This window comes from Schistocerca gregaria, chromosome 1 (assembly GCF_023897955.1).
Source record: "Schistocerca gregaria isolate iqSchGreg1 chromosome 1, iqSchGreg1.2, whole genome shotgun sequence".
Lineage (NCBI taxonomy): Eukaryota > Metazoa > Arthropoda > Insecta > Orthoptera > Acrididae > Schistocerca > Schistocerca gregaria.
Window position 1 is genome coordinate 794,524,214 of NC_064920.1, and position 27,968 is coordinate 794,552,181.

General features: G+C 42.5%; 1 protein-coding gene across 1 annotated transcript in view; it reads left to right on the top strand.

Moving 5' to 3' along the window:
* Positions 1 to 11,158, top strand: part of LOC126269964 (fibrillin-3-like) — a 127,658-nt gene extending 116,500 nt beyond the window's left edge. The window contains exon 6 of the mRNA XM_049974033.1: positions 10,676 to 11,158. The gene's annotated coding sequence lies outside the window, so the exon portion shown is untranslated. The remainder of the gene's footprint in view (positions 1 to 10,675) is intronic.
* The last annotated feature ends 16,810 nt before the right edge of the window (positions 11,159 to 27,968 follow it).

The window sequence follows — 27,968 nt, forward strand, 5'->3', positions numbered from 1 at the left end:
AGAGGGTGGAGCTCTCTTCTGAACAGCACGATGCAAGGCATTCCAGATAGGCTCAATAATGTTCATGTGGTGGGAGTTTTGTGGCCAGTGGAAGTGTTTAAACTCGGAAGAGTGTCCCTGGAGCCAGCAATTCTGGACGTGTGGGGTTTCGATTTTCTTGTTGGAATTGTCTAAGTCCGTCGGAACGCAAAACGGACACGATGGGACGCAGGTGAACAGACAGGACTCTTACGTACGTGTCACCTGTCAGAGTCGTATCTAGATCTATCGGGGACCCTGTATCACTCCAACTGTGCGCGCCCCACATCACTACAGACTGTGTACCAGCTTTAACACTCCCCTGCTGACGTGCAGGATCCATGGATTCATGACGTTCTTTCCATATCCGTACACGTCCAACCGCTCGATGCAATCTGAAGCGAGACTCGTCCGATCAAGCAACAAGTTTCCAGTCATCAAGAATCAAATGCCTATGTTGAAGGACGCAGCCGAACGTAAAGCTTCGTGTCGCGCAGTCATCAAGGGTGAACGAGTGGGCTTCGGGCTCCGAAAGTGCATGCCGATGACGTTTAGTTGAATGGTTCGCACGCTGACACTTGCTGATGGCCCAGCATTGATATCTGCGGAAGGGTTGCACTTCTGTCACGTTGAACAATTGTCTTCAGTCGTCGTTGGTACCGTTCTTGCAGGATATTTTTGATGTCGCAGCGATGTCGGAGGTTTTATGTTTTACTGAATTCCTGCTATTCACCAACGCTAAACGTACGGAATCACCCCCACTTCATCGCTACCTCGAAGATGCTGCGTCCCATCAATCGTGCGGCTGCTGCGACACCACCTTCAAACTCACTTAAATCTTGGTAACCTGCCATTGTAGCAGCACTAACAAATCTAATAACTGTACCAGACACTTGTCTTATATCGGCTTTGCCAACCGCAGTGCCGTATTCTGCCTGCTACATGTCTCTGTATTTGAATACATGTCCGAAAGAACCGACACCACATATATAAAATAAAACAACAGCGAAATCAAGTTTGTCGAGTTAGGAACGTGTTTGGGTGTACCTAGTAGTGGGCAACCTAAGTCTACTTCACAGACGTTAATTATTTATTTCGTCAGCATTTACAAGGTAAATATTAAAAAGAAGATTACATCGTAAAATAAGATATTTTCTGTGTTAGATTGTACGTGAATTTACACAGTGAGATTCATTTTCTAAATTCATTCAGTACAGTTGTCGGAGGGTTTGTGTGCGTCCTCAGGGTCAGCACTAAAGCCATGCACAGTACACTTAGTCAGTCATGGCCATCGATTGGTTGAGTCCATAGTCGCGCTGACGGAGCGTTCGATTGACTCCATGATGTCATCAGCTCTCCATACCTGTCCTCGCACAATTCGGGTAGTCCAAGTTATTCTCAGAAATTTAAAAGCGCTCTGAAGTTGTGTTTCGATCGTCAACCTTGCTTCTATTCTTGATTGAGCAAATACTCCACAGTATCTTCCAATCTATTCCTGGATCGTAGGGAAACACTTGTTCATATGTTGCCATAGGGGTGATCTGGTTTTTAAGTGGTTTTTGCTGTCAGGTGCCGGTGTATAGGAAGATTTGGGTTTGACAGTATTTTACAATACTTTATGAATAACTGGTTTCTTCGAATTTCACGTGATATTAGTTAGTACGGGTGGCGAATCAGTACTTGGAAGTCTAAACTTACAGGTATTTTTCTCATTGTTTCTCTTAGCTAAGTATCTGTTTTTGAAACTTCTCGCCCATATAAGCCCACAATACTCGGCCACTCTATGGACCAATGCCAAGGCTGAAGTTCGCTAGATATTTGCATGGCACCAGCAAGCTTGCTGCAAAGAGCTTGGAAAGTATTATAGATGTCAGTTATTGTTTCTTACCATATGTTTCATATGAGGTTTTTTGCATTTGGGTCCGATCAAGGTTTTCTTCATGTTTTATGATCTGGTTATCGATGAAGATGTTCAGATTTCTTTTGGCTTATCTATCATTAAGATGCACAACTTCACTCACTTTATTGACTGGATTGGGTTGTTGATATCATTTAGTGCAATATGGTTGCAGTAGGTTTAGGTTTTTTTCCAGCAACTCTCTGAAATTTCTGTCTCTGTCATAGCTACAAAATAATGTTGAAGATAGCTTACGAAAGTTAATCTTTCTGAGTAAGTAGAGAAGAAACCGAACGAAGTTCTAAACCTGCTGTACATTACACTAAATAGCATCTACAGCTCAATCAAGACATTTTCAATCAATGTAAACATGAATGATTTTATTGTTTAGCGATGATAGAGGCAGGATTTTGGGGAGTTTGATGAGAAAAAGGAATGGAGAATAAAAGAGTGTCTAAAGTTTAATTCCTGTTTTCTTTTCCACCATAGTAATATTTCAGAGTTACTACTCTATTGGACTTATGTAGACTGAAGCTCATTCCTGCCTTCTGAACGTTAGCAGAAATTAAAACATATAGCCTTTATATTTCATTATTACAATTTTATGTTATTTTTAGCATCACTGCTACTTACAGAACCACATGTGGACTATGTTCAACAGTAATTGTAGTACAGCTTTTATCTTAGCAAATTTATATCATTACTGTGTTATTATCGTTTAACATTCAAATTATACGCAGTAAACGTAACAGAAAATTGGGATGCAACTTAACCAGAAGCGGATAGGAAATCAAGGGTTACCCTGTTTTCAATGTTCAATTTAAACGATTACTTTTAGCTACTTTAATATGTATACTCTTTAGTGTAGCAGTTATTAGCTGAGACAAGTGAGTTTGAGTGCACACCCTTTTGAGCACTCTTCGCTTTATGACCATACCTCCACAAACGTGCACTATCGACCTATCTTTACCTGGAAACATTTCCGCTCTTTGACGTTCCATACTGGACTGATCTTATTATCAGGTTGTTTTTCTCAGCAGGTTTTCAGGGTTGTACATTGTTAAGCAGCGGTGCTGAAGAACAGGTTTCTGCCCGGGTTGGTGTAGCTATGGTACAAGCAAAATAAAAGGAAAGCATTACATCTTATACTCTTCACAATATGAAATTAATGACTGCACGATTCAAAATAGACAGAGGGCATTCTCTGTGATTTGAGTTCACTTCCCCGAAGGAGGACAAGTACAAAACTCTGAACATTACGAAAAGCTGCATGTTCGTATATGATGAAGTAAGTAAAAGATAGTGGATTAACATATAAGAGGACTGAAAAAGCAGCGTACTTAACAACCCAGTTAAAGATATTCTGGGAAGATACGCAGAATATATTACAAATGTGCTTACAAATATCTCAAAGTAACTAACACGTTCTTCCGAAAGAAAAATAATAAGGGGCTTAACAGAGGAACAAGGTGAGTCGTACATTATACTGTAGTGGATCAGAAGTCTGTTTCCTAAGTGAAGACGTTAAAATTTTCACAGAATGCGCGATGCTCCGTGTGGAAGAGATTTTAAGGGGTCATGGCTTGCATGAAAACAAATGTAAAAGTAAGATTGTTAAAGGATAATTCAGCTTCAGATATCTAGATATATACCAATAACGACTGAATTATTATTTAAGTAATAACCTACGGCAAAATGGAGAATGACTTAAAGTTTGGAAAGAAGAAACTGAAGAAGTACAGCGTACAGCAAAAATGTTGTCACAGTTTAAAAAAGGAGAGCGTAGCAAAATTTAAAATTATAGACCTATCAACATCTTAAACACTGCCTAAAAATATATTTTTCACTAGTATTAAAAGACAGATTCAAATCATTACGAAAGTGTTAATTCTACAAGAACAAAGTGTCTTAGTACTACGAAACTCACACACCTATAATATATTTTCTATGTGACAAGTAACACAGAAAATGTGAGTATTCAGTTTACTTAAGTACCTGAGTTTTAGAGATTTGGGAAAATATATCTCAGGGTATACAGGGAGAGATCGTGAAAAATTATGATAAAAAGTGGATACCAAAATCACTTAACTAGTTGTATCCAGAATCAGTACAGTGAAACTTATTTACACCGGTACTTGGCGTCACCATTATACACAGAAACATATTTTAGTAAACGGAGGTGTGAGACAAGGATGTATTTTCCGCCTACATTTTTAAATTTTTAATGATTTATGCCGCACAGAAATGGAGAGAAGAAGCGCCTTAATGAATTCATTTAAACGAGAATAAATGTGGTAACGTACTATTACATATTGACGACATTGTAGTACTGGAAAACTTGGGAGACGAATGCAGCTTTCAAACTTAATTAGACAATAATATATTTTTAAGATGACAGAAAAAAAGCTAAGGCATGGCGTTCCATGATGAATAATGCACATAGAATAAAATTGTAGTTTAAGATCTAATTCTGGAACAACATGGACATTTCGATTACCTAGATCTAGGTAACATTGTTATTTTCAGAGAAGGTAAGGATGTTAACATTAAATTACAGAAATATCTGAGTATATGTAGCGCTATAATCTAAACTACACGAAGAGACACAAAATTAAATTTTACAAGATGATGGATGTAACTGTTTTACTGTATGCTAGTGAAACAAGGGTATGAAGCCATGTTCATGTGGCTGAAATGAAATGTTTAATGCAGTCAAACGTTGGACTATGTTAGACAGTATTCCTAGTGAATTCATTAACAAAGACTCAATTTTTTTTCTAAATGATACAACAGAAGGACGTAAACAAACTTGAAGGAACATGCAGAACGAATGGAAGCAATGAGAATTCGAAAGATAACCTTACAATACAAATTCAAAAAAAAGTGGGACATAGGACGGCCCCATAAAAGCGAAAACTGAGGTCGGAACGTGTCGTTAGAGCAAATCAGTGTACGGCAGAAGAAAAAGAAGAACCAGGTCGAATATATTGAGGTATAAATAAGTTCGTTTCATCCTAACTAATTATTGGTGACTGTGGACGTTTGCATTGACACAAAAAAGTCGCAACACCAAGAAGGAATTGTGCGACATAAACGAAAGTTGGTAGACATGTTTCTACATCTGATAGAAGATGTCAACAAAAATTTCACGCCAGTCCCATCAGAATGACGCTAATAGCATCACCATGAGGGGGCAACTCTGGCTTACTTTAAATACACTCCTGGAAATGAAAAAAGGAACACATTGACACCGGTGTGTCAGACCCACCATACTTGCTCCGGATACTGCGAGAGGGCTATACAAGCAATGATCACACGCACGGCACAGCGGACACACCAGGAACCGCGGTGTTGGCCGTCGAATGGCGCTAGCTGCGCAGCATTTGTGCACCGCCGCCGTCAGTGTCAGCCAGTTTGCCGTGGCATACGGAGCTCCATTGCACTCCTTAACACTGGTAGCATGCCGCGACAGCGTGGACGTGAACCGTATGTGCAGTTGACGGACTTGGAGCGAGGGCGTATAGTGGGCTTGCGGGAGGCCGGGTGGACGTACCGCCGAATTGCTCAACACGTGGGGCGTGAGGTCTCCACAGTACATCGATGTTGTCGCCAGTGGTCGGCGGAAGGTGCACGTGCCCGTCGACCTGGGACCGGACCGCAGCGACGCACGGATGCACGCCAAGACCGTAGGATTCTACGCAGTGCCGTAGGGGACCGCACCGCCACTTCCCAGCAAATTAGGCACACTGTTGCTCCTGGGGTATAGGCGAGGACCATTCGCAACCGTCTCCATGAAGCTGGGCTACGGTCCCGCACACCGTTAGGCCGTCTTCCGATCACGCCCCAACATCGTGCAGCCCGCCTCCAGTGGTGTCGCGACAGGCGTGAATGGAGGGACGAATAGAGACGTGTCGTCTTCAGCGATGAGAGTCGCTTCTGCCTTGGTGCCAATGAAGGTCGTATGCGTGTTTGGCGCCATGCAGGTGAGCGCCACAATCAGGACTGCATACGACCGAGGCACACAGGGCCAACACCCGGCATCATGGTGTGGGGATCGATCTCCTACACTGGCCGTACACCTCTGGTGATCGTCGAGGGGACACTGAAGGACACTGAATAGTGCACGGTACATCGAAACCGTCATCCAACCCATCGTTCTACCATTCCTAGACCGGCAAGGGAACTTGCTGTTCCAACAGGACAATGCACGTCCGCATGTATCCAGTGCCACCTAACGTGCTCTAGAAGGTGTAAGTCAATTACCCTGGCCAGCAAGATCTCCGGATCTGTCCCCCATTGAGCATGTTTGGGACTGGATGAAGCGTCGTCTCACGCGGTCTGCACGTCCAGCACGAACGCTGGTCCAACTGAGGTGCCAGGTGGAAATGGTATGGCAAGCCGTTCCACAGGACTACATCCAGCATCTCTACGATCGTCTCCATGGGAGAATAGCAACCTGCATTGCTGCGAAAGGTGGATATACACTGTACTAGTGCCGACATTGTGCATGCTCTGTTGCCTGTGTCTATGTGCCTGTGGTTCTGTCAGTGTGATCATGCGATGTATCTGACCCCAGGAATGTGTCAATAAAGTTTCCCCTTCCTGGGACAATGAATTCACGGTGTTCTTATTTCAATTTCCAGGAGTGTACAAACTGTAACGTCGTGAGCGTTAGTTAACTTAGAGAGTGGACGTGTTGAACTGATGTTAGCCAAGAATGCCTTTAGACGACAAAGATGCTATATCAACACCACACTGAGCCTGAACGACGTCGTGTAATACGGCTACAGGAAGCTGGCTGTTCTTTCTGCGATATTGCAGAAAGGCTTGCCAGGAATGTAGCCACTGTACATGACTGCTGGCAGCGAAGGTCACGGGAGCGCGCAGTCGCAAGAAGACCGGGCTCCGGACGGCCACGTGGCACTACCAAGAGGAAGGCAGTCGAGTTCGGCATATGGCTCTGGCGCAATGTATTGCATCTGCAGCATAAATTTCTGCACGGGTTGACACCACAGTGACACAAGATACGGCTACAAATGGTTACATTAAGGACAGAACCGAGCCAGACACCTTGCAGTGTGCATTCCACTGAACTTCAAATCACAGTCATTAGCGATTTCAGTGGTGTCAAGCGAGAATCCATCCGAGGGCAGGATGAAGGACTGATTAGTTTGATGAGGAAAGCTGGTTCTGCCTCAGTGTCAGTGATGGCCGTGTGTTTAGAAAGAGGCCAGTTGAGGGTCTGGAACCGACCTGTCTGCGTGCTGGACAAACTGGACTTAAACTTGGAGTTATGGTTGGGAGTGCGATTTTGTTTGACGACAGGAGCACTCTCTGAGTTATCGCACCGATCGTGAGTGCAAATTTGTACTCCAGTCTGGTGATTCGACCTTTTCTGCTGCCATTCGTGAGGGTAATTCCACTGCGGTCATTCCACGGTGGTCGGCCTGTACCATTGACTCTTTCGAGACCAGTTCTGACGGAGGAGTGCGAAAGGTACCCCTGCTACGCACCCTACTATGTATTGTAGAAGACGGCTGTAGGTGTAAGCGATGAGTGACGGTTCCTCTTGCGGTATTTACGCCAAATAGGCAAATGGCAAGTGGATTCTAATGTGCACTAGCTGTCAGCGCACACTCCGCTGCAGAGTGAAATTCTCATTCTGGAAACATCCCCCAGGCTGTGGCTAAGCCATGTCTCCGCAGTATCCTTTCTTTCAGGAGTGCTAGTTCTGCATGGTTCGCAGAAGAGCTTCTGTAAAGTTTGGAAGTTAGGAGACAGATACTGGCAGAAGTAAAGCTGTGGGTACCGGCCGTGAGTCGTACTTCGGTAGCTCAGTTGGTAGAGCACTTGCCCGCGAAAGGCAAAGGTCCCGAGTTCGAGTTTTGGTCGGGCACACAGATTTAATCTGCCAGGAAGTTTCAAGATTAAATAAATTTAGCCAATTACTTCAGTTTTGATGTCATCTTCGGTGTGCGGCTGGTCCCGGTGGAGGTTCGAGTCTTCCCACTGGCATGGGTGTGTGCGTTTGTCCTTAGGATAATTTAGATTAAGTAGTGTATAAGCTTAGCGGCTGATGACCTTAGCAGTTAATTCTCATAAGATTTCACACACATTTGAACATCTGCTTAGGTCATTTGTCACTAGAACTCAGCGTGATCTCCTAGTTTTGTGAGTGGAGGCTATAACGTAGGGGATTAGGTAAAGAAGCACATTGCGAATGTTTGCGATTGCTCTGTAATACTCAGGACTGCAGAGTTCTTAAGGGGAGTACGTACATCCTATACCTACAGTATTAAATTTGCAATATTGATAAACAATTATTTCAGAACATTTGACAGATAGAGGTTTGAAATTATCGCGAAGTATAGTTTCACTCCTTTTCTGATTACTGAACCAGAATCACAATATACAGAGAGTTAATTAGTTAATTATGTTTTTTTAATTATGTTAGTTTTTTAAAAACGCACTTTTGCTTCTGTAAGTAAAAAACCATTATACGCAGAAAGGTTTTGATTGTTCAGCACAATTAATATACTGTGAGGTAAGATAGGCAGTCGAGCAGCGGTCATGTACCAAATAGTTTTATCTTGTGACTTTGGTTTTACATATCTGATGGAATAGAATCACCACGAGAGCAGTTCTTTTTTATTTTTGTGACAATGACTTTATATCAGCTGGTTTGCCTTATGTATCGGTATATCCCAATGGTTTATAAATGTTAAGCTACATTCACATCCGATGATGGCACCTTTAGTGTGTTGAAACCGGTTATCCAGTAAACAGTATTTAAGCTATCTTTGCTTTTGAATTATTTCTACAAAAGAGTGATCGTCCCACAACACAATATGTGTTCACTGCATTATCTGTAATAGCTTCTGAGATAATGGAGCAAATGTTATTTAAATAAAATTCATTTTCAGGAAATCAAGTTTAAACGTTTCATTTGATATTAAGTCACAAGGAGGCATGCCAGCAACTAGAAACAAAGCACTCCGTCTTCAGGCTACAAGTGGCCCATCGAGACCACCCGACCGCCGTGTCATCCACAGTTGAGGATGTGAATAGGAGAGGCGTGTGGGTCAGCACACCGTTCTCCCGGTCGCTATGATGGTTTTCCTTCACCGGAGCCGCTACTATTCGGTCGAGTAGCTCCTAAATTGACATCTCGAGGCTGAGTGCACCACTAAAAATGCCAATATCCCATGGCGGCTGGATGGTCACCCATACAATTGCCGGCCATGCTCGACAGAGCTTAACTTCGGTGATCTCACGAGAATCGGTGTAACCGCTGCGGCAAGGCCGTTGCTCAACTGGAAATAACCAGTGCCATAAACAGCATTATCTCTGTCCTGTTCTTAATCATCCTGCAAACCTAAAAGCATCTTCCTTTTCCTACCTTATGCCTCCTTAGTCATTTCTTCTGCTGCACGTTGAGCTTTCATGATCCTAAGTCGATGCATTCGTTGGAAGGCTCGGAGTGTGTTGTCTCCTGGACTGATACCAAGTTGCTTTGGTACCTTAATTCGTGTCTTATTACCATCGCAGCGTCACAAACACCCAAGCATGAAGTTTACATTCCTTCAAAGACATATTCTGGTATGCGCGCCCAAATGACATTACTGAAAAGTCTCATTCAGGTTCTGCGTTGGACCATGGAGACATCTGGAAAGAAGGTCTGGATGTGCTGACTCTCTACTTACTGATTTAATGGCTTCCACCATTGAGAATGGTATACTATTTTTGGGCCTAAATTGTTCCTCTGTACTCGCTGCCTCAGCTTCTCGGTACCTGCACCATGAATCAGCAGCAGGTGTGGATAATTAGTGGAAGAATGTAGCCCACTTTTGATCTCTTTAGGTCATGTCTATTGTTTCTTGTTGCTATTACACAATATTACTGGAGTACATCAATATTTTGGTCTGTAAGTCTTCCTTTACCATTTAGAGTCTCCACAAAATGCATGTGGAATATCAGCAGTTCTGTTTACATACTGCATCCTATTTCTCAACATGAACATTAACATGAAGTCAAGGACTGAACAGCTGAAAACCAGAGCCTTCTAAATTGAATAGGTTCGGAGATACAGATACTTAAGGAAGTCACTACAGAACTACCGGATTTTTTGCACTTGCACTATTAACATTGAAATAATAAAAACCTGCACTTCATATGGAATTAATCGACAAATGATGCATCACATTATTCAGGAGAGGTCAAATATTATTAAGAGATAGTAATCGGAAAACGTCACTTTTTGACGAATTACACCATACGTACTCCCCTTAAAACGTCTTACACCAGATGGGTTATGGACATAGGCGACTGAGCTTTGTAATGTATAATGGATCGAACCTTTACGGATTTGAGAGCAAAAGTAACAGCCGTATGTTACAAAAAGACTTAGTGAAACCTTGCTGACAATTAGATATATTAGGAGGAGTCACAAAGTATAACGAAGATGGACGCTCTAAAAGCAGTTGGGATCTTACAAAGTAGTCGTACGAAAGGATTGATTGAATGAAAACAAAAGTAATATATTTTATGCAAGAGAATAGTAAAATCTTTGTCGATAAGTTTAAGTCAAAAGAAAAAAATTTCAAGAGATCGTTAAGGGATTAGCACATCTATAGATTAGATAACTTTGCTTAATTTTTTCAGTGGTGGGCTAATACATTTCACGTAATAATTTGTTGGGCACTATGCCTCTCCCAAGAGATGAAATATATTGTACAATCTGTAACTGTTTATATGTTCCAGGTGGACTAATCGTGAGATATCGAAAGGAAAGAGAGGAACTGACGCGTGAACACCTTCTCCGCCTGTACAGTCTAACAGCTAATCTGACGTTCTCACTTCAGGACTACAGCGACGTCGGCTTCGTTTAATTACACCGAGGGACTACCAAGCGTTGACTGCCGAGACAACTTCTAGCATCGCTCATCTCAGAGTGTTTGTTTAGAGGCCGCTTGTCTCGCTTCGGTGGCCATCGTGGCAGGACATTGATCGTGGGAAGCGGCCATGGTGCTCCGTGCTCCACTTTCTGCCGACGTCCAGAGACCGGCTCGGTCATGTGTGTCTCCATACCTTTGTGGTTTCAAAATTATACTTTCCTCCTTTCACCAATGTATCATTCTGTGGTTAATTCACTGTGGCTGTCAAAATAACCACTAAAGAAATATTAAATGTGTGTACATCACCCACCCAAAGGTTTCTGAAATATACTGAAACAACTAAACCGCACGCATCTGTTGACAATTTTCCGTAGAAACCAATTCAATCTTTCCTAGCGGCAATGAAACGAGTTACAGAGGAAGATGTTATTGGCAAGAAGCAATCGCCATTCGTCACAGGTTTGTCTCTGGACTTGTGTGTGTGTGTGTGTGTGTGTGTGTGTGTGTGTGTAACCAGCAATTACTCTATGTACTAATGTGTGATTCCACCTACTATTTATTTTAGTGCCTGATGGCAAATTTGTCTCGTAAGAAAATTATCACGGAAACGAACCGGCGAGTCTTGTGCTGAAACGGTGTAAATATAAGATGTTGATGGCAATAGTTTCTAGCGATAATGACTCGGCAGTACTGAAACTCTCATCTGAAAATTTTCTAATACATGTTATGCGGTGGATAACATAGCTCTTCTTACGATTTAATGTTACTTTTCGAGATGACGTGCCTTTGAAAAGAATACAATAACTGGAAAACTTTTCAATTTATATTCAAAAACAATAATTGTGCAGCCGGCGCCTGTGGCCGAGTGGTTCCAGGCGCTTCAGTCCGGAACCGCGCTATTGCTACGGTCACAGGTTCGAATCCTGCCTCGGGCATGGACATGTGTGATGTCCTTAGGTTAGTTAGGTTTAAGTAGTTCTAAGTTCTAGGGCACTGATGACCTCAGATGTTAAGTTCCATAATGCTCAGAGCCATTTAAACCATTTGAGTAATGGTGCTGAGACCACCGCGACTTGTTAATGTCCCATTGACATCATAAAACGCGAGGCCCGTTATTAATGGATTATATGATTACTACGGACAGCAATAAAGGCACTGCAACGAGTTCTCATATCGGCCACAAAGTAGGTAAGGAGTTCTCGTGGTGGGGCGATCCATTCCCCTACCAGCTCGGTTGACGACTACTGCATTCTCATTGGTGCAAGTGGACGTTCTGAGATACGTCCCACCAACTCATCCCACACATTTATGTCGGACGAGCAGGCAGATTACTCTATTCTTCAAATATCCTCCCATTCCAAGAGCGCCTCCACTGTTCGATTGTCTTCCACAAAAGTGAAGTGATATGCTTAGTTAGCAGGAGACAACGGCTGCTAGAATTGAAGGATTTAAAACAAGCCTGGGATTATATATATGCAACTCAAGTTGGCGCAAAACAAGATTCCGATATCCATCAACTATTTCCTCAATGATTAGGTGGAAGGAAATTTTCACACTGACAAATAGTGCATGGCATGATGATGACGTGTCGGTATTCATAATTGGCCTGGGCACCGCATGGAATGGCTTCAGCATTATTACATCAACAGCACCGAGTTCAATTGTACACACAAAATATTAATTACTGCATCACAAGCTCGTCTGAACCAAGTGATTACAACTTATTCTTAGTCTTAACACAACGACTAACAAGAGGAAATAAGAAAATGTTAAAGTTTAGTTTAAGTCAATAGTGATGAAGACGAGCAGTTCAGCAGAGCTACCTTTAAATCGTGGATTGAAACTTTTTCAAAACTTTGATCGAATGTTGGTAAGAGGTAAAAAAATACTGTAAGCCATGTTTAAAGAGTGGATTAAAATATAGAAAAATTTATACTGAGGCTCTTTGAAAGATAAATTAAAAAATACTTGTAGGAAGCTTAAGAAAATATTCACAATGGTAAAGCTACATTGGAACCTTCTTTCAGGGGCTCCTTGAAGCTTCAGACTTTAAACAAAAGTTCACAATCTGACAGTAAGAAGACTACGCTGCACCGCTTCTAAAGGGACGTTAAAAGCTTTTATAATTTTAAACAAAGTTCTCAGTAGTAAGACTACATTGAGCTACCCTCAAACGGTGAACACGCACTCTTTCACAGTGCTTTCAGTTCAGGGGTAGAACCAACCGAATTATAATTTCCAACTATTAATTAGCAAGGAAGAAATTCCGTAGAACGCGGCACACTGGTGGGGACTAAGTACGCGGACACAACAAAGCCAAATGAAGTAACAGATATGCTGGCGCGAGACAAAGGACTTTCCACGGCGACATCGTTTGATTGCTCATAAAACTACATCTCACTGGGAGCAGGTTTGGAACTGACATTACGGCGTTGTTTGAGCACACCCTCCCCTCTACATATTTTTTATTTAACTTATGAGTAATCAGACGGTGTCGCCATGGAGAGTTCTTTGTTTCCGCTGATGGTCAATCTTTTAAAGCAACAGTATTTTGGCGATAGGTTGATGGCACTTTTATAGACTGTTCTCATGGTTTGGATCGTCTACGAGAGATCCCACAACATTTGAACTCAATACACGAAAATATTAAATTTACTATGGAGTTGGAAAAGGAGGGTTGCCTGCAATTTCTAGACGTCTGGGTGTGACATAAAAGCGATGACACACTTGGTCGTTCAGGATACAGAAAAACGACTGACACAGATCTTTACTTGCAAGCCTCTAGTTGCCATCATCCGGCACAAACGATAGTTGTTTTGAAGCCCTTGATTCAACGAGCCCACATCATCTCAGACACCGATAGTTTGTAAACGGAACAGGAGCACCTGCAGACTGTATTTCTGAAGAATGGATATTCATCCCAGTAAGTTGAGAGAGCGCTGCAGGTCTGTAAACGACAGAGCAAACAAGAGGAAGAGGCCTTTAAAACAACTGTCTATTTACCATATATTGGTAACATTTCAGCACAAATAGGCTGAATAGCAGGAAAATATAAAGCGAAAGCAATGTGTCGGCCTCCTACAAAAATTTCGTCGCTGTTGGGATCTATCAAAGATGACCTAGAGCTGCGTGAGATGGGTGTTTACAGTATGCGAATGCGGCAAATCTTATATTGGGCCAACGACGCGTACTGTGCACGAGCGCATTGTAGAACATCAGTGGCACACGCACCTCTCTCAGCCGAACACTGTACTTGCACTGGTCATGTAATGAATTACAGTGAGATAAAAATTGTGTCCCATAAGTCTAACTTTTGGAGTTCTAATATCAATGAATCCGTAGAAATACGACTGTCTGACAGTGAGTCTCTTATTGATCGAGACGGCGGTTTTCAGGTGAAATCGGCATGGAATCCAATCGTTGAAAAACTCCGTTACCTCCGTAGCCGGCGTAGTCCTGTGATGGAACCACTGAAAGACAATCGAACTGATATCGATGCGGTGAGTTTTCAAAACGGAGGGCGCGGAGCAGCAGAATCGAGCGCACTCAAGTAGCGCACGCTCAACGCCAAGTGAAGCCACCAGGCATGTACCAGCGGGGCCTTAAATACAAGAGGTAAGTACGTTTTCGCCAGGATCACTTGAAGATGGCCAGAATATCCTGAGCCGAAATATTGTGGCAGGAAGTTGCGAACATCCGGCAATTTTTCCCAAATTTTTTTAGAACAAGCTCAGTAAACTGAGCTCGTAAAACAGAGACAGAGAAAAAATGGTTATAGAGACTTTAACTAAAGAAAAATATAACTTGATTTAATACTAAAAATTCTTCAGTGTAAAGAATCTAAAAAAATACAGATACTAGAAAATATATATGAACACATGATTCATAATTTTACTTGGCATTCAGTTACACATGGTGGTGTGCAGTACATACAGTACCAAATTACGCTATTCATCTTGTTGCAAAACAAGATTCCGATATCCTCTTAACTGGCATAGACACCGGCTTACGCGTCGTGTAACTTCAGCATTACTACAGTTTGGTTTCATCTAAGTTAACCTACACTAAGTAAAGCATCGCACTCTTTGTTCTGGAAATTAACAAGCTAGCGTGAACCAGTTAATCAAGCATTATGCTTCATCTTAACACGAATAACAAGAACATAAAAGAAAACGTTAAAGCTTAGTTTATGCCATTTCTTGCAAAGGAGAACAATTTAATTAAGCCACCCTTAAGGATGGACTGAAACCTGTTTAATAATTTGATCGTAATTACATACTAGGAAAAGTTACTCTAAAATACCTCTACAGAGAAGTTGAAAACTTTTCAAACTTTAAACAAAACTGAAAATAGAAGGTTATACTGAGTTACCCTCAAACGGTGAACACAGAATCTTCCAGGCTGTCTTCAGTTCAAGGGTAGATGTTCTCCAATTACAATTTACAATCATTAATTATCAAGAAAGAAGTTCCGTAGAATGTGATTCGCTGGAGGGGAGTAAGGACGCGGGCACAACCAATCCAAATGGAATAATAGATATGTTGGCGTGGAGTAGAAAACACAGTATACTGCGGGCAGGCGGGCTTTAACAGCAACCACTAATGGCGAAAACCGAAAAACGGTTCCAAACCAATAGCGAACGAAGCGGCTCACCAGTGAGGGTAGTAGCCAGAAGAGCAACTCACCTCAAAGCATTTCCGTGAGACGTCACAGCCGTACCGCCGGTGGCCAGCACCAGCCTCTGTGGGTCGATTGAGAACACCGCCTGTCCACCAGCTCCCTCTCCACGCTCTACTCACAACTGTGCCATGGCTTCCATTTAAGACGCCGTCAAACGGATGAGCCCCCTAGCACACTGGTGATAAAATATCTGTCCGAAGATACGTACCTGGAACGCACGCATCAGCTTCCCCCTATTACTTCGGATTTGGGGGATGGCAACTGGAACTACATTCATCAGACACTTTAGGACCACCAACCGGGCATTTGTTCTTGATCTGGCTCAAATATGCTTTAGCATCATGAGGTCAGTGCCGGATGCATCCATGAAAGGACGTCCATTTTGAAGAAGTACAGAGTCTCAACAATGGTGATCCGTGAGTGTACTGTGTTCAAAGATCTGGAGATCAATATGCCCACGCAAACTATACTTCCCCATATAAGAACAGGCTCACCAAAATCATCAAGTTCGACAATATTATCATGTAAGGCTCCGTCCAGCAATACCGAACGTGATCATTTTGGTGATAGAGGTGTTACGGTGTGCGGACGCACATTCTTGCATGGACGTACCGGTGTCCAAATATTTGAACACGGTACACTCACCGTTCAATTTTATCGCAACACTGTACTCCTCGCCCACGTGTGTCTTCTCAGGACTGAATTCGAATCTGATTGCAATTTGTGGATGACAGTGAGTGAGCGCATTGAACCGCGTAGGTAGAGGAGCCATTGGAACAACAGGCTCGTGTGGGATACGTTGGAGATACATACTGCAACACGTTCACATACACCAACGGCAATTTACCAGTTGTCAATTCCGCTAATAGAGAAATGAACGCCCTACCAGAAGAACTGCTCTTCAGCGTCGTGAGCAACATGAGAGGGCGTTGCAGAGCATGTGTTACTGTCCGTGGTGGTCACATACCCTATTAAGAACCTTGTCCCTCCTTTTGTAATGTCCATTCTTCTCCAGAAGATGTTGGTGGGAACAACTTTCCAACCTTGCGGTCTGCATAATATCACGTTGCAGAGCTTGTATTGGTGTCAGCGGTGATCACATTCCCTATTAAGAAACATGTCTTTCCTTCTTTCACGCACAATGTACACATATTAAAAAAAGTTTTGCATCACCCGGTTCTCAGAACTCCTGAAGATAGACGTTGACTGTGGATATTGTATCAGAGACACAATCCCTTTGACTGTTCAGAGATGTCACTAAACCCGCCCAAAGATGTAAATAAACATGCAAGAGCAGCGCGTATTAGACGGAGGCGGTCCGACAGCCAATCAGTTCCCGTCATTCCACCAGGAAGGAGGTACACGGCTCGTCTTGTCTGCAGTTCAACCATGCCTAGACGATCAATACCGCGGTTCAATCGCGTCCGCATTGTTACTTTGTGCCGGGAAGAGCTCTCAACAAAGGAAGTGTCCAGGTGTCTCGAGGTGAACAAAAGCGATGTTGTTCGGACATTGAGGAGATACAGAGAGAGACAAGAGCTGTCGATGACATGCCTCGCTCAGGCCGCCCAACGCCTACAACTGTAGTGGATGACCCCTTCCTACGGATTATGGCTCGAAGGAACCCTGACAGCAACGCCACCATATTGAATGAGGCTTTTCGTGCAGCCACATCACATCATGTTACGACTCAAACTGTGAGCAATAGGCTACATGATGCGCAACACTCCCGACATCCATGCCGAATGCTCCGCTCATGATTGGCATCACGTTCTCTTCACCGATGAGAATCGAATATACCTTCAACCAGACAATCGTCGGAGACGTATTTGGAGGCAATCCGATCGGGCTGAATGTCCTAGACACAGTGACTAGGGGACTGCAGCAAGGTTGAGGTTCCCTGCTGTTTTGGAGTGGCATTACGTGTGGCTTACGTGCGCCGCTGGTGGTCATGGAAGGCGCCGTAATGGCTGTACGATACGAGAATGCCATCCTCCGACCGATAGTGCAGCCATCGGCAGCATATTCGCGAGGCATTCATGTTCAGGGACGACAATTCGCTCCCTCGTAATGCTCATATTGTGAATGACTTCCTTCAGGATAACGACATCGCTCGACTAGACCACGTTCTCCTGACATGAACCCTATCGAACATGCCTGGGATAGACTGAAAATGGCTGTTTATGGGCGACGTGAACCACCAACCACTCTGAGGGATATACACCGAAATTCCGTTGAGGAGTGGGACAATCTTGACTAACAGTGCCTTGATGAACTTGCGGATAGTATGCCACGACGAACACAGGCAGCATCAATGTAAGACGACATGCTACTGGGTATCAGAGGTACCTATGTGTACAGCAATCTAGACAACCACCTCTGAAGATCTCGCTGTATGGTGGTATAACATACAATATGTGGTTTTCATGAGCAATAAAAGGGTCGTAAATGATGTTTACGTTGATCTGTATTCCAATTTTCGGTACAGGTTCCGGAACTCTCGAAACCGAGGTGATGCAAACCTTTTTTTGATGTGTGTATTATCAGTAAGCAGCTTTAAGGTAAGTAAAATATTCAATGCAGAAAAAGAACAAATAATCGTTTCAGCAGATCGTCTTAGCGCATTGAATACTTCGACCGTAGCGGACGACATCACGAGAAGTGTGACAGTTGATAAATAAATATAGAAAGCACCAGCAACATTTCTACTCAGTTACTCTCCTGAAGATGATGGTTTGAAGGCTTGGTGGAAAAATTAGCGTATGCTGTAACCAGATTGTGATAATACGGTAAGTGAACTCGAGAAAAGATTACAGTCGAAGTAGAATTATATCGATGAGTCGGATAAAAATTTCAGACTTTAATATGTTGTTATACCAAGTTCTTATTATTTATACTGATTTCTGTAATTTTCTGTACTGTAAAAACATTGCAGTTGTTTATCACCCCTTTCTAAGTCCTGATTTGTCTTCCGGTATTAGTTTTCCATTATCGTTTTTTAGTTTTGGTCTCAGGATTTGGCTGAATCCACAAGGCTTAAATCTCTGTAGTTATTACACTTAGTTTTATTTCCCTTATTAGACATAAATGTAAGTATGGCTTTTAGCCGGTGTCTTGGTACCTTCTTACTTCTAGAATATTCATTAGAAATATGTTCAATATTATACCTACCCATTTCGTAACGTAATATTCCATAAAACTTCCTGGCAGATTAAAACTGTGTGCCCGACCCAGACTCGAACTCGGGACCTTTGCCTTTCGCGGGCAGGTTCTCTACCATCTGAGCTACCGAAGCACGACTCACGCCCGGTACTCACAGCTTTACTTCTGCCAGTATCCGTCTCCTACCTTCCAAACTTTACAGAAGCTCTCCTACGAAACATGCAGAACTAGCACTCCTGAAAGAAAGGATATTGCGGAGACATGGCTTAGCCACAGCCTGGGGGATGTTTCCAGAATGAGATATTCACTCTGCAGCGGAGTGTGCGCTGACATGAAACTTCCTGGCAGATTAAAACTGTGTGCCCGACCGAGACTCGAACTCGGGACCTTTGCCTTTCGCGGGCAGGTGCTCTACCATCTGAGCTACCGAAGCACGACTCACGCCCGGTGCTCATAAACGTGCTACATTGCTCTCAAAATATCAGATCAGTTAGGTTTACATTTGCTATGTTTTACCATTACATTCAGTTTTTAGCAAGTCCTCAAAGAGTAAAGCACTCTTCGAAAATAAAGAATTTAGATTTCCTGAAACATGTAGTACGTCCTGGAATTCAGTTTGCGAGCAATTAGAAATTATACCTTAAACGCCATCAGTTGAAAGACTTTTCCAAAGTATCATTACACGTGATGAAGATGACACAGAGTCGACCAACAGTGATACTGGCTGCTTAGTATTCTTAATAAAAATCAATTCCTTTTCCTAATTTGCCTTTAGAAAGAAATATCTGTATATGTTGACAGCCTCTATGTATTATTTTAGCACAAAATTGCATGTGCCATTAGTACGTGCAATGCTGAAATCAAGAAGACCATCAGTTTGTTACAGGAGCTGCGATCAGGAAAAAGTGTGCTCACAGGAAGTGAAAGATGTAACAAGAAATTCCACAGTGAAATAATTGTTCGTGAACGTGACTTCCAGTCCCTTAAGATGTTACGATATCTTAGATAACATGATAGTGCAAATCTGAATGTGTTTTGAAGATCTTCAGAATATTCAGTTTACAGAGTTTCTTGATAAGAATCAGTCGAAAGCTATAAACCAAATTTCCCAACAATGAAACTAAACAGCCTTCTCACAATTAACACACTCTTCAATAAAGAACGAATGGAAAATGACGTGGGAAACGTTTATATTAACAAACATGCATATATACCACCTGCAGACTTTCTTAAATTTTCAATGGTCAATTATCTTCAAAATACTTGTTACGATGTAACAATGCTTATCAAATTATTGCTTACGTTGCCAGTATCTACAGTTTCTCCTAAAGAGGTATAAGCACCCTTAAGATAATTAAAATTTGCCTTCACAATTCAGTGACAATTGATATCTTCAGTTCTCTCTGCACAATTGTCACGGAAAATAACACGGTTAAACAATTTACAGGGGATCAGAAATTTAAAGATAATATGATAGCTTTGCTGCCAAGAATAATCGAAGAGTGGATCTCCTCTACGTAAAGATACAAGGTAAGCCTACTTCATTTGCTCCTCCACTGTTACCAACTACAAAATAAAGGAAGGAAAGCATTCAGACTTCACTATTTTTTTCATAGAAATAGGTTAACTCTCTCATAACAAACAAGAATGACGTACGTCATCGACTCTGTTACGGCATCAATCTTCTTTCATAACAGTTTAGGCTCTATTATAAAATATTGCTTTTGCACTACTCCTAACGTCCCTTTTGGATGGAATCGTGTTTGCTTTGCTGCCAAATAAAATAACTTTCTTTTTTATACGATCAACAGTTTGAAGATCCAACGGAGAGCAGCTTGCTTTGTTGCAGGATCATTTAGTAATCACGAAAGCGTTACGGAGATGACAAACAAACTCCAGTGGCAGACTCTGCAGGAGAGACGCTCCGTAGCTCGGTACGGGCTTTTGTTAAAGTTTCGAGAACATACCTTCACCGAGGAGTCAAGCAGTATATTGCTCCCTCATACGTATAACTCGCGAAGAGACGATGAGGATAAAATCAGAGAGATTAGAGTCCACACAGAAGCATACCGACAATCCTTCTTTCCACGAACAATACGAGACTGGAATAGAAGGGAGAACCGACAGAGGTACTCATGGTACCCTGCGCCACGCACCGTCCGGTGGCTTGCGGAGTATGGATGTAGATGTAGATGTAGAACACTGTATCCATAAATGATATCAAGTCTTTGTCATGTCATGTTCTTCTCCGTTTTACAAGAAACAGCACTGTAACTTCTGGTAGATTAAAACTATCAACAACCGAACTTGGAATAGAAACAATTAAGCTTTCATGAAACTTTGTTGGTTCCTCTTACCATGTGAGTGAAGACGATTGGTATTACGCAGTATTTCAAGACTTTGCTTCTGTTGTCACAAAAAACACTATGCAAAGTTGGATATTTTTAGGGTGTATTCCACTCACGACTAAATATACGGTCTCCTTGTCTATACATCAAATTGCACATCCACTTCTAAAATCGTAGACATCACAAAACAATACTACAATCCAAAGCAACTATTGTGGAAAAACGTATTTCATCGCATCTATGCACAAAAGAATGACACGTCATAAAAATCACGTTCGGAGTGCCGTTTGTCGGAGACTGATTGACTTTCATGCTTCATTTAACCATCTTCTTGTACCTTCATCTTATGCGCTACTATCTAACTGCAAATTTGCCGCGTTTGATCCATCTGTATATGATATTCATAGAAAATGTCAATAACTGAATTTCGACGAAAAGAGGTTAACTTCGTCTTTAAATATTTATCTCCTTGTGTAGTCAAACCGAGCCTTTCACGTGATACGTCCGTATGGCATGGTCATTTGACTCCATGTGAGAGTTTGTAAAACGCTTGAAGAGGTACCGCCGTATCGCATCTTCAGTACATATGATACACAGAAATCTGCAGACATATACGATGTATAGTTACAATGTAAACAGGATGTTTCCGTAAGGGCGTGCAAAACTTTAACAGAACATTTAGCAATAGGGAACCTGTAGTCGGGAAAGCCAGTTGAAGAAGATGTGGAAGTGAACTTGACTACCGATTGGCTTAGCATCACTGTTTTCCAGCTCATTTACAACTAACATGCGTACAAGTTTACACGTATTGTGCTGTTTATTCACATTTACGCTCTGTATTTCCTGCAGTAAAGAAGGTGGACGAGCCTGATTACCAGGCAGTCTTGATACAGGTTTGTTTACTTTATTTGTCCATATGGTGGCCTTGTTGTACCTTAATTACATTGCCCCATGACAAAACGTGCCACGAATCAACGACAGACCAATTAATTGCTCAGTGCTATTCAGATACGTACAGTACAATACGATGGAGCAGTACTGGTACAGTATTTCCTGGTCGGTGGATTGGAAGCGAAGGTTCTATTCCATGGCCTGTGAGATCATCTAACCTAAATTCCCTTGATTATTTTCTATGGGAATATTTACGGTTATCTATGCATAGATGGAATTTGTTGCCAGATTTGTAGCTACCTGTGATGTGATTCGAAACACAACAGGGATATTTGTGATGATGCGTCAGAATCTTCTTCGTCGATGTCACGCTTGAATTGAGGTTGCTGGGAGTCAGTTTCAGCACATTTTGTAAGATACTGTTCAAATGCTACGTTCATTGTGTCAATGGTGGTATTTGCAGTTAACTAATGTAAATAAAAAGTACACGGTAATGTGATTTTATTCCTATTATCTACTTAAGATAGCTTTTCAGACCTCAGGTTCCCTTCCTCAGATTTTTCAGTGGAACGTCCTCTATGCCCTGTCAAACCTTTGCCTGTAGGTGAAGCCTTGTTATTGGATCATATTATTATTTATTTATTGATCATATGGCGGGATCATACTCTTATCTGATGAGACGCTCTTATCTATCTCGTCTCGTAAGTAAAAAAAAACCTTTTTAGTAATGGAACACACTGTGACGCTTAGTGGACGAAGAAAGTAAGTATAGTGTTTGACAGACCTTCAGCATTATGTCAGGTCATTAGAGACGGTGAAACAGTTCCGAAAGGCACGGACAGAGCGGAAAATGAAATGCTTTATTTGTATACATACTGTCTCAATATTCATCTTAAGCGATTAGGGAAACCAAGGAAATCTAAATCTCGATAGGTACCGGGGACTTTCAACTCCAGTCATCTTGACTGAAGCCCATTAATTCACATCTTTCATCCTTTATTATTATTTCATCCACTCTCGCCCTAAATGGACGGGGGCTTTCAGCGATACACTCAACCAGCTCTTCAGCCAATTGACAAGTAAATCCAAATGAGATGAAAGAATAATAAACCGTGAGGTAAGGTGTGACTTTTTTCACTTTATTTAAAAAAGTGATAATAAAAGGTAAAAAACATGAATACAATAAGATTAATTTAAAATATTTAAAAACATTTACAGAACTTTGATGACAACACATATGTTAAGAAGCTGAGAAGGAAAAGTTGGGTCGCTGAGGAGAGTAGAACGGATGTGGTGTATGGACGGAGGAGACTGTTGTAGATTTATCGATGGGCTAAGAGTGTCCACTCTGATACAGTGGGGGTTGGAACAGAGGGGGTGTTGTTGAGGCAAAAATTTGACGTAAAAATGGGCTATGGGAAGAAGGGTGGAAAGGAAAAAGGAGGTATGGTAAATATGGAGGAGGGAGGGAAAGGGAGCCCAAGGAGGTATAGCAAGGGATGGCGTTAAAGTTGACAGGTAGGATAAATGTAGGAATGGAGTTAAGGATCGGGAAAAGAGGGGGGGGGGGGGAGGGGTATAGAGTTGAAGTTGCTGTGGGAGATTATATGGAAAGTGTGTACTTGCAGGGTTGGTGGGATTTGTTAATAGACGTGCAGCAGTATACTAGGGTTGGGGAGTAGAGTCTTGTTTACAGATAATGTAGTTTGTTCAAAGTTCTTCAACATGAGTGAGGAACTTCATGGTACAGGATCGATGTGAAAGAAGTATTCGGATGCAAAGGCGAGGATCTAGAGAAATTCAACGAACGTAATGTGGGGTGGAGGGAGGTGGGTATCTTTACTATTCTTTGCATAGCAGAGAATGGATCAGTTCAAGATTTTATAGGTATGGAGGACATTGGACAGGTGCAACACCCAAAGTTCAATTTTAGTAGTTTAAGCATATTTAGAGATTTCTGTTGGATGATTAGTATATGAGGTTTCCACGTTAGCTGCTGATCCATTATTAGCTCAAGATATTGAAGTGTTTTAGTTAACTGTTAGTTCAAGATATTTTTGTGTCTTAGTTAACTAACGTAGAAGTCATGGAGGTGGAAGATGTGGGTGGTACATTCTATAATTATTACCTATGTTTTGGAAAGACTGATTTTCAGGAGCCATTGTTACATCGATAGGTAATCTGATGAAGGTAGTTTTGGAGGGACAATTGGGATATCTGGAGTGTAGGATAAAGGGCGAGGAAATGAGTGTCAACACCATAGTGAAGGAGATGGGGCCCACCTGCAGTGGGTTGGAAGATACAGTAATTGGTTTTCTTAAAGGTGCCGAAGCACTGGCGATAAGAGATGAAGGATACAATGTGGCGGAGATAATTAATTCGAAGTGTGTAGATCTGGAGCTTGAAGAGTATACCAGAATGCCTTACATAGTCGTAGTCTTTCTGAATGACGATGGAGATGATTATAGTAGATTTATAGATGTTGAGCCGATGGGATAAGAGATGAGTGAAGTGCAGGAACTGGTCATCAGAGGAGAAGGTGGGGCAGAAGCCACATTGGTTGATGGGATGGAAATGTTTCAGGTGTTGATGGATATGTTGGGAGAGGTCGGATTGAAATACCTTGCTGATTACAGACGTGGGGCACATAGGATGTTAGCCTCCAACCAGACCGATATCACTAGGGGGTTGGTGCGATTTGAAGAAAAGTAGGATTTTGGTGGTTTTACACAGCTCTGGATATCAACATGCAGAGTGGATAGCGGTAAAAATGGTTGCAAATGTCTCTAGAAAGGAGAGGGGGCATCCTGTAGGTGTCGATAGGTGATGCAGTCGTTAGAAGAGGATGTCTTGCGTTTCCTTTGAAATATATTTTTATGCCATGTGCTATGATTTGATTGTTTAGTTGTGTGTGTTATGTTGCCCAAGTATTGGAAGCTAGAATTCAGGGGAAAAACACTGATGTTTGTAGATGTTGGGGAAGAGAGAGTATCCAAAGTGAGGGTCGTCAGGGATTGGAGAAATGGCAGAGATACAGGACGTAAAGTGGTCCGCTTTGCCCTGTTTGCCAGATAATGGTTGAGTAAATTTATGATGTGCCTCTGTATTTGCCAGTGGCATGGGAGTGTATCCTGATCACGAGTTCTTCGGAAGGCTTGAGGGAAGCGATGGGATTCTTGGAGAAGGAAACATATCTGGGGCAGGGATGAGGACAGATACAATGTCCAACATAGCCTGCTGCAGGAAGAACTTCGCGTAGGGGATATCGTCATATAGGCAGGTTTGCTGGAAGATGAGTGTGTGGCTTGCAGTCTGGGTATCCATGCATTACCAGAGGTCATTTCAGTTGTTTCAGGAGTAGTTGTGGGTAGCGTTTTGGGCAGATATTTCGAGGGGGTGCTTGAGAATGAGGTAGTGTGTACGAGATTGTGAGGAGGACAGGAAGGTTGTCGCTTCCAGTTGCATTTAGGACTTTGCAGCGAGAGTTCCAAGGCCATTGGGAGATGCTAGAATGCCATCTATTGTAGTACTGCTCTCAGGGAAGATGTGATGTGGGACTAATACAGTGTTAGCATGAAGATAGTCAGGATAGTCTGTAAGCTGACGCCACCACTGGAGTTATATAAGTGTGAAAGGTAAGATAGATGTGGGTAAGCAAATGGTATGGGAGCGGATGATTAGGCTGGAGGTAGATAATAGAATAGGTGACAGTCGGGACTTTGAAGAAAAAGATTTTAAGAACCAGGAGAGTGTTGGTTACTGTAAATGAGATATTTTTGGCGATAGGACTGTGGCAGGCTCGTATGTTGATGGGTCAACTTTATCCCGACGGTTGTGTATCAGAGGTCTGTCCCTAACAACATGATAGACTGTGAGGAAAGACTCCCTGAAGGCTCACAAGAGGACGGTGGGATCCAAATTTTTGTAGATGTGGCGTGCTGTGTAGATTTCTAGAGCAGATCTCCTCCTTTGCTGTGATCTTAAGGCCAATCTTTTTGCAATCATGACAGTGCATTTGAGGGTGGGGGGGATAGGTGTTGTCTGAATAATGAGGTGGTGCCAAAGAGAGTGAAGGGTAATGTGTGAGATTTTGAGGAGGAAGTCTATCTGTAAATGGAGATTTGTGGGTTTGATGAGGATGGAATGTTTCTGGAGGATGTTTTGAGTGATGTATTTTCTGATTATAGAGTGAGACATTAGGCATTTAGTAATGTGTGGTCAGGGTGGGAGAGGATGAACATGAAAATAGGTGGGGGAGAAGTTGCAGGGGAGTAAGCAGCTTCCATATGTTCGATAGGATCGTAGGTTGTTTGTGGTGTTTTGATTATGGCACTGGTAGCGGGCCTACATTATGGCGCTCCTATAACGAATTCTGGAGTGGGATGGTGGTTTGTGAATTTCGGAACGCGTGAAATGTGACTGAGCAGGTACTCCTATTGGGTTGAAGATGGTACAGCTGCTTGGGGATTGTTTGGTACCATGAAGAAATGTTTGTAGGCATTTCAGGAGAAGTTGACAGAGAGGGATGGTTTGGAAGTGGGGGATAGGCAAAAGAGAAAGAAGGAGGTGGGGCAGAGGTCATGGGGAGAATAGTGTAGGGAAAGGAGGTAAATGCAGACGGGGATGAGACTGTGGGACATGGAAGGTGGACACAGGGTAATGGACCAGAGCAAGTGTTCCTCGTAGTGATAGCAGGGGCAGAAGAAGGGGCAGAGTAAGTGGCGCAGGTGTCTGGAGTGGTCATTGTGGGTCAAGGAAACAGGGGACAGAAAGTCAATAATTACCAGTGGCGGATCGTCGATAGAATGGTCGGGGATGATGGCAGTGAAGTCTGGTGTGGTAAGGTGATGACATCGGATGAGGATAGCGGCGACGACGAAGATGGAGGTGGCGAGTAGACTTAGGCGGTGGTGGTGGTTATGATGGAGGGCAGCGACGGCAATGAAGAGGAGACAGGGGGAAGACTACAGTAGCGGTGTCTGTGGCGTCGGTCAGGCGACGGTAGGCAGCAGCGAAGACGACAGCGACGGCGGTTGTGCAGCAAGACAGAGGCAGCGGCTATACAATGCCGGTATGCACACAAGCAGACTAAACAAACGAACAAATACGGACCAAAAGTATAGAGGAGTGGCCTCTACCCATGAATGCGATAACATGATTACCACCAAACGAACTAGTGCTAGACAGTATAGTCGGTTGGTATTGAAGCTACCCCTGTGTAACCCACTTCGCTTTTTTGGCTTATTTATTGTTATATCAACTCTCTATGCACAATATGTTTCTTTTAAATAACAAACAAATAGTAGTACTACTGAAAACATGACTCATGCATGTAATGTTATCTATATGTATTTGATGATGCTGGGGCTGATTAAGCATGTAACATTTGACGATATCTCTATGGCTACAATACATTAGGACTTTGTTTTTATGAAACTCGTCTGATGATGGTCATTAAAGACCGAAACCGGTAATCTGCCATCAAACAGTTTTTGACCATAGACCCAAATTAAAGCTAACATATGTGTGAAGGGTGAGCTGTCATTAGGACTCTTCAGCAAATTGGCAGTAAAAATTAAATGAGATGAAAAAAGCAACTTTTTAGAGGTGATAAATATAATATATGTTTTTAGGTTTATGAGAAATACGACTTCTTGCACTGGCAGTAAGAAACAATAATAATAACAGGTAAAAGGAAACACAATAAGCACACATTTACAAACATTTACAATCTCATCCCAAAAGACTAATATTTAAAAGAAGCATATTACTGTTATTAATAACCGGAAGGCCATGCCCTGCGATAGGAAGTCTGTTGGTGGTTGGCCTGTGAGGAAGGTAGGAAAGTGATGGTATGTGGATGAAGGGCTGGTGCATAGCAGCGATAGGATACAAGTGGATGTTGGGGCAGAAGAAGGGTTGGTATACTGAAAGTGGGGGGGAGGGGGGAGGGATTTGGTGGCGCTAATAGTTGTTGGGAAAGGTGGTGGGGAATGAAAGGCAGGTGGGGAAAAAGGGATAAGGATATGCGCAGAGGGTAGGGAGAGGAAGCCCTGATGAGGAGGAATGTTCACCTTG